Here is a 13,205-nt window from a genome sequence, read left to right as displayed (position 1 = left end):
TATGTGATAATATAAAAGACAAATAATGTTCTCCTGCTTCCACTTCATCTGCTAAAAACAAAACAAAAAAATATTGTCTTACCAGAATATTTTTTTAAAGTCCAGTTATTATTCTTTGAATACAGTTGATATTAACATATCTTGGAATGCATAAAATAAGAGAATGGCTTAGATCCCCATGATCTGGAGACTCACTCATGGAATTCAACAAGCATTGATTATGTGTCAGGGAATATGTGTAAGTGCTGGGGATACAAAGAGAGGTCAGCAGCACCTCCACTCAATGAGCTCATTTGCAATGAGTTTAGTCAAGTCAAAGCTTTTATTAAGCATCTGGTATAGTCCAAGCAACTTATAGGCTCATGGGAGTCTGAGTGGAGAGATAAAACAGGACAGAATTTGTAAATAACTACAAACTAACATGCACACACACATATGTATATATATGTGTGTAAAATGTGAAGCTAGGAGGTACAGTGGATGGAGTTCTGAACCTGGATTCAGGAAAACCTCAGCTCAAATCTTGCCTCAGATGTTTCCTAGAGAGTTGGTCTCAGTTTTCTCTACTGTAAAATGGTGGCAATTGGGCCTGCATAACAGTGTACCTACTAGGAGCAGATGAGATAATGCCTTTAATGCTCTTGTGCCTGGCACATAGTAGGCACTTAAGAAATGTTTGTTTCCTTCTTTCCTACATTCAAAATATGTACAAAGTAAATTTCAGGATACCGAAGGGAGAAAATGGACCAAGAAAGGATTCTGGTAGAAGATGGATGATCAAGAGTGTTGAATGAAGCAGAGAGGTGAGTTAGGATGAGGACTGAGCAAAGATCTTCAGATTTGGCAATTAAAGAGTTGATAAGTTTGGAGAGAGCACTTTCAGGAGAGTGAGGATGAAATCCAATTTGTAAGGGGTTAAGGAGTAAGTAGGGGGTAGCAAGATGGCCCAGGGGATAGAATACTGATCTTGAAATCAGGAACACACATCTTCAAGAGTTCAAACTCTCACCTCAGACACTTATCAGCTGAATGTTCCTGTTTCCCTCAGTTCTTCAGCTCTGAAAGGATCTGGAGAAGGAAATGGCAAACCACTCTAGTATCCTTGCCAGAAAAACCCCAAACTGGGTCAGGAAGAGACATTACTGAAACAACTGAATACCAACTAAGGAGTGAGTGAGAGAGGAAAGTAGAAAGTTCAGACTCTAAGAATTAAAAACTCCTAGAGACAGAGTTTGTGGGTAATTAATAATCAGTTTATTATTTCAGCTAGCAAATAATCAAATTGAGGGTCAGAATAATCAAGGGGGTGGCATTAATGAGGTGACCAAAGTCTTCAGCAATTCCTGCTGAGGTGTAGCTTGATCGTGAGACAGCCCTTCTAGTTATCTGGACAAAAGTATCCATCTCCATCTAGGTCACCTAAATTGAATAATGGTGGGAGGGGGTTTGTGGTGGGTTTTAATGGCATTGGCCTAATGGTTTGGGGAACAGAATTCACCTATGCTAGATTTTCTTTACACTTTAGTCTGACATTTCTGTAAGTTGGGTGAGGTCGTGCCACTGATTAAGGCCAATTTTCCCTGAGAGTTAGGCTCTTCTCATCAGCAGCATTTTCAGAGATCTACAAGGATTGGTCCCTGGATGAGGAAGTAAAAAAAGAAAAAACCCTGGTTCCTGACATAAATAATTGGTTATTAATAATTGTTTCAGATTTTTTTCAATGAGTTTGGCTGAGAAGAGGAGATAGAAAGATAGCTCAAGCTTAGTGAAGGTTTTCTTAAAGATTCAGGAGACAGGTTTGTTTGAAATCCATAGGAAAGGAACCAGCTGATAGAGAAAGGTTAAACATTTGAGAGAACTGGGGTTGGGGATGATCTTGGATGCTAACTGTTGGAAAAGACTGGATGGGGTGGGATCAGATGCCCTCATACATGGTTGGCCTTAGCAAAGACAAGGGCTCCTACTTTAGAGAATGAAGAAGCCACAGTAAGAGGTTTTGAGATGAGTGAATGCCAGTGGGTATTCAATAAACTTATCAAGTGCCTACTATGTGTCAGGCACTGTGCTTAGTAGGCCCCATGCAAAAAGAGGCAAACAGCAGTGTCTGCCTTCTGGAAGCTCACAGTCTAAGGGGGAGACAACAAACACCCAGAAATATACAGACAAGGCTTAGACAGGTCAGTGTAATTAAAGAAGGATGGCACCAGAATGAAGAGGAGCTGGGAAAGGCTTCCTATAGAAGGTGGGATTTGAGTGGAAACTTGAAGGGATCCAGGAGACCTAGATGAAGAGACAGAGAAGAGGCCCAAAACTAGAGATGGAGTGTCTTCTTCCTGGAATATCAAGGAGATCAAAAAGAATATGGCAGGAAGTAAGGTACAAGAAGACTGGAAAAGATGGGAATGTCTCAGTCATGATGGGCTTTTAAAGCAAAATAAAAAAGTATTGTCAGGTGAGAGTGTCAATAAGCATTTATTAAGCCCCTTCTGTGTGCCATGTACTGTGCTAAGGCCTGAGGATTCAAACAGAAGAGAATACTGTCCTGTCCCATGGAGTTTACACTTTCAAGGGGAAGACAACACACCAAAGGAAGAGATTTAGGGGAAAAGATACTAGACTCTGAGGCATGGTGGCAAAGTCAATGAGGAGGTCTAAAGTAGGGCAGCCAGGTGCAAACATGGAGATGTGTGAGCTGACCCTCCCCTTCTGTGGATGGTTGGAGACATGAGCTAACCCCAAGGTGGAGAAGAGAGAAGGGAAGAGAAGTGGAAGAGCTTCTGATAACAAGTTAGAGTTTCAATAGATGAATTATCAAGGAATAAAAACATGCCCTTCCTCTAGTGATTGTTCATCCTGTGAACATAGTGCAATGAAGGATCATGACTCAGAACACCCAGTGAAAAGAAAAATTTTGTAAATTCTTGGAAATTCAAAAAGTAAGGAAAAGACTAATAACCTACAAGAAAGAGAGTTTCTCCAAAATAATAGAGCTTCTGAAAAAGTGAATCATATCATTCTGCTAGAAATGGGGGAAAAGATGAAATGTAAGAGCATGAAATACTGAGTGCATTGGCTGAACGTATTCTCCATGTAGTAGCTCGGAGAAAAATAGATGACCCACCCAAAGTGTCAAAGAATTTGCAGATGACGCCACTCTTGTATGTAATCCATCAGTCTGCCTCTTGACTCCTGCTCTTCAAATAATTTCATTTACCTCAATAAATTGTCAGTGTTTTGTATATTTGCTTAATCTCCATTCCCAGGTGATCAAATATCACATTTTTACTGAAAGAAGGAACCCTTCCTTTCTCACAGTTACTCTTATTTCTCTCTAATTAAATATTAAAATGAATGAATATATTCCATGAACAAGTTAACACAATGCCAATAGATGTTTTTGATTCTGACACATCACACCTTAGTGTCACCTCAAACCCTCAGTATAAGAATACAGAAATCTTCACATGGTTGGCTAGACAGCATCTTACACCACTCAGGTGAGGACAGATTGTGAGTAATTTCTCTTCATAATTCTTTTCATGTTTTCATCTACTTAAGATTTTATTTAAGACATTTAGGAAATTTTCTAGATAATTTCTTTTATCCTCAATCATCACTGTCAATGTTATTATTATTATTATTATTATTTTACCTCAGAATACACAGTACTACTAACCCTTCATAGAGTTTGCTTAATATTATCACTTATGCACTTCTGGTGGAGAGAAATTTCACATGACCTTCTCTCATTCTCCTTCACAGATTCTTATAACTTGCTGATGGAGCTCATACCTTCTCCCTAATTCCATTGGGAGAAACATTGTATAGTAAGACATTTTCTCCAGCTTTGATGATTCCAACACGATTCTCATTCAAATCCAAAATGCTTTTTTCAGTATTTCATTGGGCGCTTAAATACTGGTTTCAAGTGTTGACTCTGACACTCATAAAGGTTATATGAGTTTTAGGCAAATCCCTTCTCTGTGCCTCAGTTTCCTCTTCTGAGTTGAAGAGGGTTGGACTAGATGAATTCTGGAGTCTCAGCTCAAAACCTTGTGACTTTTGATGGTTTAGAAGTTGATGCCATTCAAGCTTGTGATTTTGAACTTCACTGAGGAGGAATGGGATCTCTTGGACCATTCTCAGAAAGAGCTGTGCAAGGAGGTCATGCTGGAGAATGTCCAGAACCTGCTGTCCCTGTTTGAGGACCATTTCCTTCTTTTTCTTAGTGTTAATTATCATTCCAAATAAGAGCAGAGAATTAATTTTTACTCTCTTGCATCTCTCAGAAGCTTCATTGAGTTCACAGTCATCTTCCTGCACCAACTCTCCATTCATTTTGGTCTTGGTTTTGTTGAAGTGAAATAATTGGCCATCAGTCAGATAGCTGACCTGGGTGCCATATTCCCCCTTGGTGTAGATGTCTGACAAGGTCACTGAATATGTCATGCTTAAAAGAGTGAGAGGGGATTCTGGGAAGATGGCAGAACAAAAACAACTTACCTAGCAAAGGTGAATATAATCCTGAATGAAAAAAAGAATGGACATGTAAAATAAATTGAAGACATCCAGGTATTTGTGACAAAAAGTCCAAAGCCCAGTGAAAAATTAGACATAGAAGATCCAAGAGAAACATAAGGTTTAAAGACTAGGAAGACTAGTTATAAGCAACTCCATTGGGTCAAACTGTTTACTTTTTATATGTGAAAATGTAATCAGTACTCTTAAGAATGTCATCATTACGTGGAGAGTTTGAAGGAAAAACTTGTGCTGAATGGGGTGGTTCTAAAAAATAAAATTGGGCAAAGAGTATAAAATGGAGGAATTATCACATCCAGATGAGTCCTCAAAAGAAGAAATGATATAGAGGAAGCAGGTGGGGATGGAGGGCTGGTAGTGTTGGAACCTTGTTCTCTGGGGATTATCAGAAGAGGAAAGAGAAAATTTAACTAAACTTATTTTAGAAAAAAAGAAATTGAACAGGCCCCAAATGAGCTGCCTAAGTAAAAAGCATCAGGACCAGATGAATTTGCAAGGGAATTCTACCAAACATTTAAATGTGAACTAATTCCAATATGGAATAAATGATTTGGAAAAACAGGCAAAGAATGTGTACTACTAAACTACTTTTATGAACCAAATATGGCATTGATATTTAAACCCTAAAGAATAAAAAAGAGAAAGAAAAGCACAGAACAATTTTATTAATGCACATGGATATAAAAATTTTAATAAAATATTGGCTAAGAAATTACAATATATTACAAAGATCTACAACATAACCAATTTGGATTTATACCAGGAAGGCAAGAATGTTTTAATCTAGCAAAAATTGTTCACATAATTGATTATATCAATGATAAATAATGCATTCCATCCCCAAAGTCAGGAGGTCCCAGGATAGGGTCTTCCCTAGCATGACAAATCTTTAAAGGGTAGCAGAAAATACCACACCATCCACCTGTAGGTCACTGTAAGAACAGTCTACTTAATCATTACAGAGTGTTCAAGTAAAGTCCTCTCTCATCTTGACTCAAGGCTGACTTCCAAACCCCAGGGTTCCTCCTACGTGGGCCGACAGCTCCCAGTTCTTGCCTAGGTTCACATGCAGGCACCTCTCTGCTCCTGCTTCTTGTCTCAGTTCATGGGGACTGTTCCACTCCAAACTCTTCCTGCTTCTTCCTGACATCAGGGTCAGGGTCTCCTGCCTGCAGCTTCTGTTTGTTGACTTCTCTCTCTCTCTCAGTTCTGCTTCTCTCTCTATTCTGTCTTCTTCCTCCAAGGGATACAATATATATATGTGTATGTGTGTGTGTGTGTATGTATATATATGTACACATATATATTATATAACAATATATATAATATATACTATTTCCAGTCAAAGACTCGATTCAATCAGAGGCAAGACTCAGTCAAAGGCACTTGATTGGCTAAAAGTCAATCCAGAAAAACAGCAACAACAAAAAATCCTACTTTGCTTGCTGTTTATATGGTGAGGTACAAAATGGATAATTTTGATTACAGCAAATTAATAGGTTACTGCATAAATAAAACCAATGTAGTGAAGAACAGAAGGAAAGCAGAAAATTGGGGAAAGAAATTTTATACATAACTTCTCATATAAAAGTTTTCATATCTCAAATATATAAAGATTTTTGTCAAATGTATAAGAGTACGAGTCATTCCCCAATTGATACATGGTCAAAGGATAGGACTGGGCAGATTCTGAGGTTGAAATCAAAACTATTTGTACTCATGAAAAAATGCTCTAAATCATTATTGCTGGGAGACATGCAATTTAAAACAATGATACTGTCTTATACTTCTCAGATAGACTAAAATGATAGGATAGAAAAGTGTTAGAAACACGCTCGACACACAAAATGATATGAATGAAATTTATTATAGTAGAGTTCAGAGGAATTGAACACCTTGGCTAAAGTGAACTCCATCTTTCTGCAAAAAGGGAGAGAGAGAGAAAGAGATATGGAAGTGAGGGCATTTTTATAAAGTTAGTGCAGGACAGATCCTCCCATCAGAGGACAGAATGGTCCATTCTCTTTTAGGTCACAATCTTTTGACATGCCCACTGTAAGTCATTAACAAGTGCAGTTGGAGTTTTAGGTGCCTCTTACAATTTCATGTTCTCCTCTCCGACATGCTGTCCCTCAAACAGTTCTTCAAGCCTGTGCACAAGTTTCTGACCTTCAGTCTGACTGGGCTAGGTCACAACTCTGATCACTTACAGCTGTGGAAACAGAATTTCTTCCTTGTTTCCCACAAAGTAGCAGATGTTGGAGGGGATTCGCTGGTGGTGGAATTGTGAATTGATTCAACCATTTTCAAAAATTCAAGATTTCAAAATCTTGAATTATGACCCTAAGTCATATATTTATACTCTTTGGCCCAGCAATACCCTGCAATATTAGGTCTATTTCTCAAGATCATTAAGGAAAGAGGAATGTTTTATATTTTAAACTATTTATAGCAAGTCTCTCTTGGTGACAAAGAACTCAAAATTAAGGGAATTCCCATCAATTGGGGAATGGCTAGAGAGGGACTGAGTACAATCTGAGGTAAATGGTTATTGTCTACAGCCATGGTTGAGGATGGTCTGTTGAGAATGCTATGAAAGTGTTCAGCCCACGCCTCCAGGATTATGTCCTTATCACTAATCAATGTGGCTGCATCAGCACTGAATAGTTTGATGCACCATAAGACTTTGTTCCATTCATAGGCTTCAGAGCTTCATAAAAGTATCAGTATAAAATGGAATTTTCATCTGCCTTCCTACTGAGCCAGGAATAGTACATCCAGGATCTCCTACATCTTTGCTTGCACATAACTCTCAGTTGAATTAAACACTGCTTCATTTTGTGTTCCACTTTTGTAGTTCTTTCTCAGGACGTGGATGGCATTTTGTCTCAAGAATTCTTTGGGAATGTTTTAGGTCCTTGCATTGCTGTGAAGAACTAACTCTACCAGAAAAATTCCTCACACACTGTGGTTGTTGCTGTGTACAGTGTTCTCCTGGTTCTTCTTTCACTCAGCATCAGTTCGTGTAAGTCCTTCCAGGCTTCATGTTCATCATTTCTTATAGTGCAATAGTATTTCATTACATTCATATACCACAACTCGTTCAGCCATTCATCAATTGATAAATGGTCAACAGATATGAACAGGCAGTTTTCATTGCTGTTGTATATATTGTTCTGTGTATGTTTTTGTGTGTATATATGTTTGATTGTTTTATTCAGCTGTAGAGACCAGGTTTGAAGTAAGCGAGATGCCTAGAAAGCTGGGAATTTTTGTGTAAGAATGTGACCTGCAAAGATTCATGAGTTCCTGTGACTTCAATTTGAGAGGAATCCATGACTAACATCAAGGTAGAGAGAAATCCAAAGGATGACTGTTAATTTTATGAAATTGGAAAGAAATTCAGATGGTGTTCTACCCTAAATCACTGGAAGAAAATTACTTCAAGGAATGACTGTCTTCAGGATAGTGAATATAGCAAGTGCTTTACTGAAGAGATAGAAACTTTTCAGTCTCTGGAGAGAGCTCCTAGAAAGCAAATGTATCCAGGTAATAGTGGGAGATGACCTTGAGCTGGAGTTCAGACATCATTAGACATCAGAAAAGTGATACTGGAGAAATGTTTTCTGTGAGTAATAAGGGTGGGAAAGCCTTGAGTGAGAACTCTAAACTCATTAGTCATCAGCAAATTCCCATTAGAAATGAGCCTGATGATTATAACAAATGAGACGCAACCTCATGTCATTATTCAAATCTTCCTTGCCTGCCCACATTTGACCCTGGGATGAAAAGATATGGATGTCCTCAATGTGGGAAGGCCTTTGGTTGCGACTCATATCTTGATAGTCCTCAAAAGATTCTTATTGGGGAGAAATTTTATAAATGTAATAACCATGGAAAGACTTTCTGCTACAGATCACACTTTATTAGCCGACAGAGCATCCACACTAGAGAGAAACCTTTTGAATGTAATCAATGTGGAAAGGATTTCACAAAGAACTACAAACTTGCCAGATAACTGACAATCCACAGTGGAGAGTAGCCTTATGAATGTACTCCATGTGGAAAGACTTTCATAATTAGGCAGTATCTTGTTGCACATCAGAAAATTCATACTAAAAAGAAACCTTATGAATGTACTCAGTGTGGAAAGACATTCACATGGAAAAACAATGCCAGAAAATCCACACTTCAGAGAAACAATTTGTCGCTAACTTGGCAGAAAGCTGAACCAAAGCTGGGTTTTCAACAATCAAGCAGGAAAGGACTGGTCAGTCAGCTTTCAGAGATCTCTTGTATAGCACCGTATTAACTCATCCGGGCCAGAACACATTTAGATATCCAAAGTGGCTTGATGAAAATGACGGAGAAATTCAGAAGGTGATGAGTAAAAAAATTGAGATCTCTACAGGTCTACCGGTAGACTACTTCATCCATCTCTAAGAAGGCCCTGTTTAACTCTAGCAAAAGTTAAATGCAAGGAAAGCTTAGAGAGATTCAGGATTCTTGGCTCCCTATGAAGGTAGATGAGAATCAGTTTTGTGGTGATAGTAAGAAGTGCTTTTATCATGCCTTGAAAGCTATGTATGGGTGAAAGACCTATGCTATAGTGCATCTCAACTACTCAGTGCTGATGGGGCAACACTGATTAGTGATAAGGAGATCCTGGAGAGTTGAGCTGAACACTTCCATGGCATTCTCAAGAGACCATCTTCAACCACTGCTGAAGCTACTGACCATTTACTTCAGGTTGTATTCAGTCTTTCTCAAGCCATTCCCCAATTGATGGACATCCATGCAATTTACAGTTCTTGCCACCAAAAAGAGAGCTGCTACAAATATTTTAAAACATACAGTTTTTTCCCATTTTCCTTAATCTTCTTGGCATATAGATCTAAAAGTAGTGGAATTGGATAAAATGGTAGACACAGTTTCAGGAATCTTTGGGCATGATTACAGAATGCATGGATCAGTTTAGTTCCAACAGTGAATTAGTGCCCCATATTTCCATATCCCCTCTGAGGAAAGAATTTATAATTTTGATATTAATCAATATGATATGTGTAGTGAATATACTAATAATTTCATTTTCTCAAGAGCTACTTTTTCCAGCTTGTGAATCAGACTCACCATGTTGCTTGAACTGATCAATCAAACCTTGACAATGCTCAGAATCACTGACATCTTTCTGCCTGCATACCTGAAGTGAAATGAATCCAGGACTGTGGAACCTGTTCCTGTCACAGAACTCTGGTTCTGTACTTTAGAAGAGTTGGCCACAACTCCCAAAGACTTGTCGCCAGAACTGTTGTATTGTGGGACTTAAGGGTTTCTCATGGGAAACCACTAAATCATTATTTATAATTCACTTTCCCCCTTCATTCTCCATTTATGATGTAGGTATATAACCTATGCTTTCAATTCAGCTAAGAGAGCCTTCCTCCCTCTGAAATGGATGAATTAAACCACTTGATTACTGACACTCCGATCTCTTGCCCTGTTATGTGGGGCTCCAAGCATTCTCAAGTTAGGGACTGGTTCCATAAAAACTTATTAACACCTGCAATGTTTGTCATTTTCCCCTTCTATCCTTGTAGCCTAGCTCATGGGTATAAGATGGTATCCCAAGGTTGTTTTAATTTGAATTTCTGTAATAAATGATTGAGAACATGTTATCATATGACTATATAATTTTAATTTTTTATCAGAAATTGCCTGTTCCTAACCTTTGAGAATTTAGAATTGGGGAATGATTCATATTCTTTTAGATTTGACTACATTCTTTATATATTTGAGATATAAGACCTTTATCTGAGATACTGGCTATAGATTCCCCTTCCCCCAAGTTTTGCTTTCCAAATCTTTATATACAAATAAAATCAGATTAAATAATTGGAGAAGTATTAATTGTTCATGGGTAGGTAGGGCCAATATAATAAAAATGACAATTTTATCCATACTGATTTATATATTCAATAGCATTCCAATGAAATTACCAAAATGAAATTAATTTTCAATTACAAAAAGTAAAAAGAAAATTCATTTGAGATAACAAAAAGTCAAGAATATCAAAGGAAATAATGAAAAACAAATGTCAAGAAAGGAGGTTTAGCAGTACCAGGTCTTATGCTTTGGTGTAAGGCAGTAAGTATCAAAATTCTCTGGTTCTGGGTAAGAAATAGAAAGCTAGATCAATGGAATAGTGTATACATACAGCAGCAAATAAATGTAATAACCTTGTATTTGACAAGTGTGAAGAGTTAATATTTTGGGATAAGATTTCAATATTTGGTAAAAAAAAAATTGTTGGGAAAACTGGAATACAGAGTTTCTGAAACTGTACACACTCACACACATACACACACACCTGTTTGTGTGTAATGGTAGCCAACTCTGAGAGGAGGGAGAATTCTGTTCTTAATTTGAATGGAATAGGGACTTGTCCACAGTAGATTTGCAGTTTCATTCACAATCATCTTTTTTATACTACTACATTAAGGAAATGTTTGTTTCATTACATAAATTTAAAAAAAATAAAAAGTAATTTGTCAAAGACTGGGAATCATTTATTTCAGTGTGTTATGAATTCACTTGATCCAAGCAGCAACAAAAACCTATGATGAGCTATAAGCAACACTATTTGGGGCCAAATGGACAGTTTGTCTAAGGCATGCTTCATATCCAATATGATCAAGGTGTGGTTTTGTGACAATTTATGGGAAATGTTTCAAAATATCTGAATTGAATGCCCAAATATGTTTTTTTAAAAAAGGAACAAAACCCCAGGAATTGCCCCAAAAGGAGGATATGTTGAACATTAAAAAGTGTTTGAATAGGTAAAAAAATAAAATAAAATTAGGTAAGGAGAGGTAAAATGGAGCAATTATCACATAAAAATTAATCCTCTTGGAATTAGGTTGGAGTGAGGGCAGGTAGTGCTGGAACCTTACTCTCAGGGGATTAACAGAAGAGAAACTAGAATATCTAAGTAAACCTGTTTTACAGAAAGAAATTAAACAGGCCATAAATAAGCTTCCTTAGAAAAAAGCACCAGGAGCTGATAGATTTGAAAGGGAATTTTACCAAACATTAAAGATCAACTAATTCCAATATTAAATCAATGATTTGGAAAAACTAAAGAAGGGGTACTACAAACTCCTTTTCCCCAAAATTTATTAATTTATTTGTTTTCAGTTTTCAATAATCACTTCCATAAGTTTTAAATTTTCTCCTTCTCTCCTTCAACCTCCCTGAAGATGGCATGGAATTTTATATGGGTTCTACACATACATTCTTATTAAGCACATTTTCACATTAGTCGTGTTGCATAGAAGAATTGAAAGGAATGGGAGGAATCATGATAAAAACATAACAAAAGAGAAAATAGTCTGCTTCATTCTGCATTCCCCAGCCAATTACTTGACTATCAAGCTCTTTGTCAGGTAGATCTCTGCTTCCAATGAGGGTGGGGGTGTGTACTATCAGCTGCTCATTCCCCCCAACAATCTGTCCACTTAGAGCTCCAGAAACAGCTGCTGCCAATTGCCCCTGCTGCTGCCATGACTCCTCTGCCCCCTCCACCAACCTGGGCCTTGGGCCAGACCATTCTACTCTCTCACACAGGTCCAACAGGTTTTTTCCTCTGACCTTCCCATTTGTCCTCTGCATTTTAAGATTGTCAAGTCTAGAAACTGCCACAAGTGCCGATGATTCTGTCTTCCTGAGGCCTGCTCAGGTCCCATCTGTGCCAGTGCAGCCTAGGCTGGACTGTGCTTTGCTTCCAGCCCAGCATGATAGATGCTTCCCATTGACTTTTTAGGCTATCTTGGGCTTGAGATTTTCTTCGCTCTGTCATTCTGTGGGCTCTGCAGCTCCAGAATTTAAGAGTCATTTTTTTTACAGGTATTTGGCTGAGTTTGTGCAGAGAGCTCTAGCAAGTCTGTGCTTTTACTCTGCCTTCTTAGCTTTTGCCCCTGCCTTTTCCCATTTTTATAATTTCTTTGGGATACAGTCCTAGAAGTGATATCTCTGGGTCAAAGGGTATGCACATTTTTATAGCTCTTTCCAGAATGGTTGGATTTCTCTCCAGAATGGCTGACTGAGCCCACAACTTCACCAACAATGAATTAGTGTTCCAACACTCCCATATGTTTTCCAATATTTAGCATTTTCCTGTTTTGTCATGTTAGCCCATCTGTTAGGTATGATGTGGTACTTCAGAGTTGTTTTGATTTGTATCTCTCTAATCCTTAGTGATTTAGAGCATTTTTTCGTGACTATAGATAGCTTTAATTTCTTCCTCTGAAAACTTGTTCATATCCTTTCACCATTTATTAATTGGGGAATGACTTGTATTCTTGTAAATTTGACTCAGTTCTCTATATATTTTGGAAATGAAGTATTTATCACAGACAGTAGTTGTAAAAATTCTTTCCCAGTTTTCTGCTTCCCTACTAATCTTGGTTGCATTGGCTTTGTTTGTGCACAGACTTTTCAATTTAATATAATAAAAATTATCCATTTTGCCTTTGAAAATGTTCTCTATCTCTTGTTTGGTCATAGATTCCTCCATTCTCTGTAAATCTGACAAATAATCTATTCCTTGATCCTCTAATTTTTTTTTTAGTATCAGCCTTTATACCCAGATCATGAATCCATTTGGACTT

Source organism: Notamacropus eugenii, chromosome 5 (assembly GCF_028372415.1).
Source record: "Notamacropus eugenii isolate mMacEug1 chromosome 5, mMacEug1.pri_v2, whole genome shotgun sequence".
Taxonomy (NCBI): domain Eukaryota; kingdom Metazoa; phylum Chordata; class Mammalia; order Diprotodontia; family Macropodidae; genus Notamacropus; species Notamacropus eugenii.
This window is presented reverse-complemented; position numbering follows the sequence as displayed.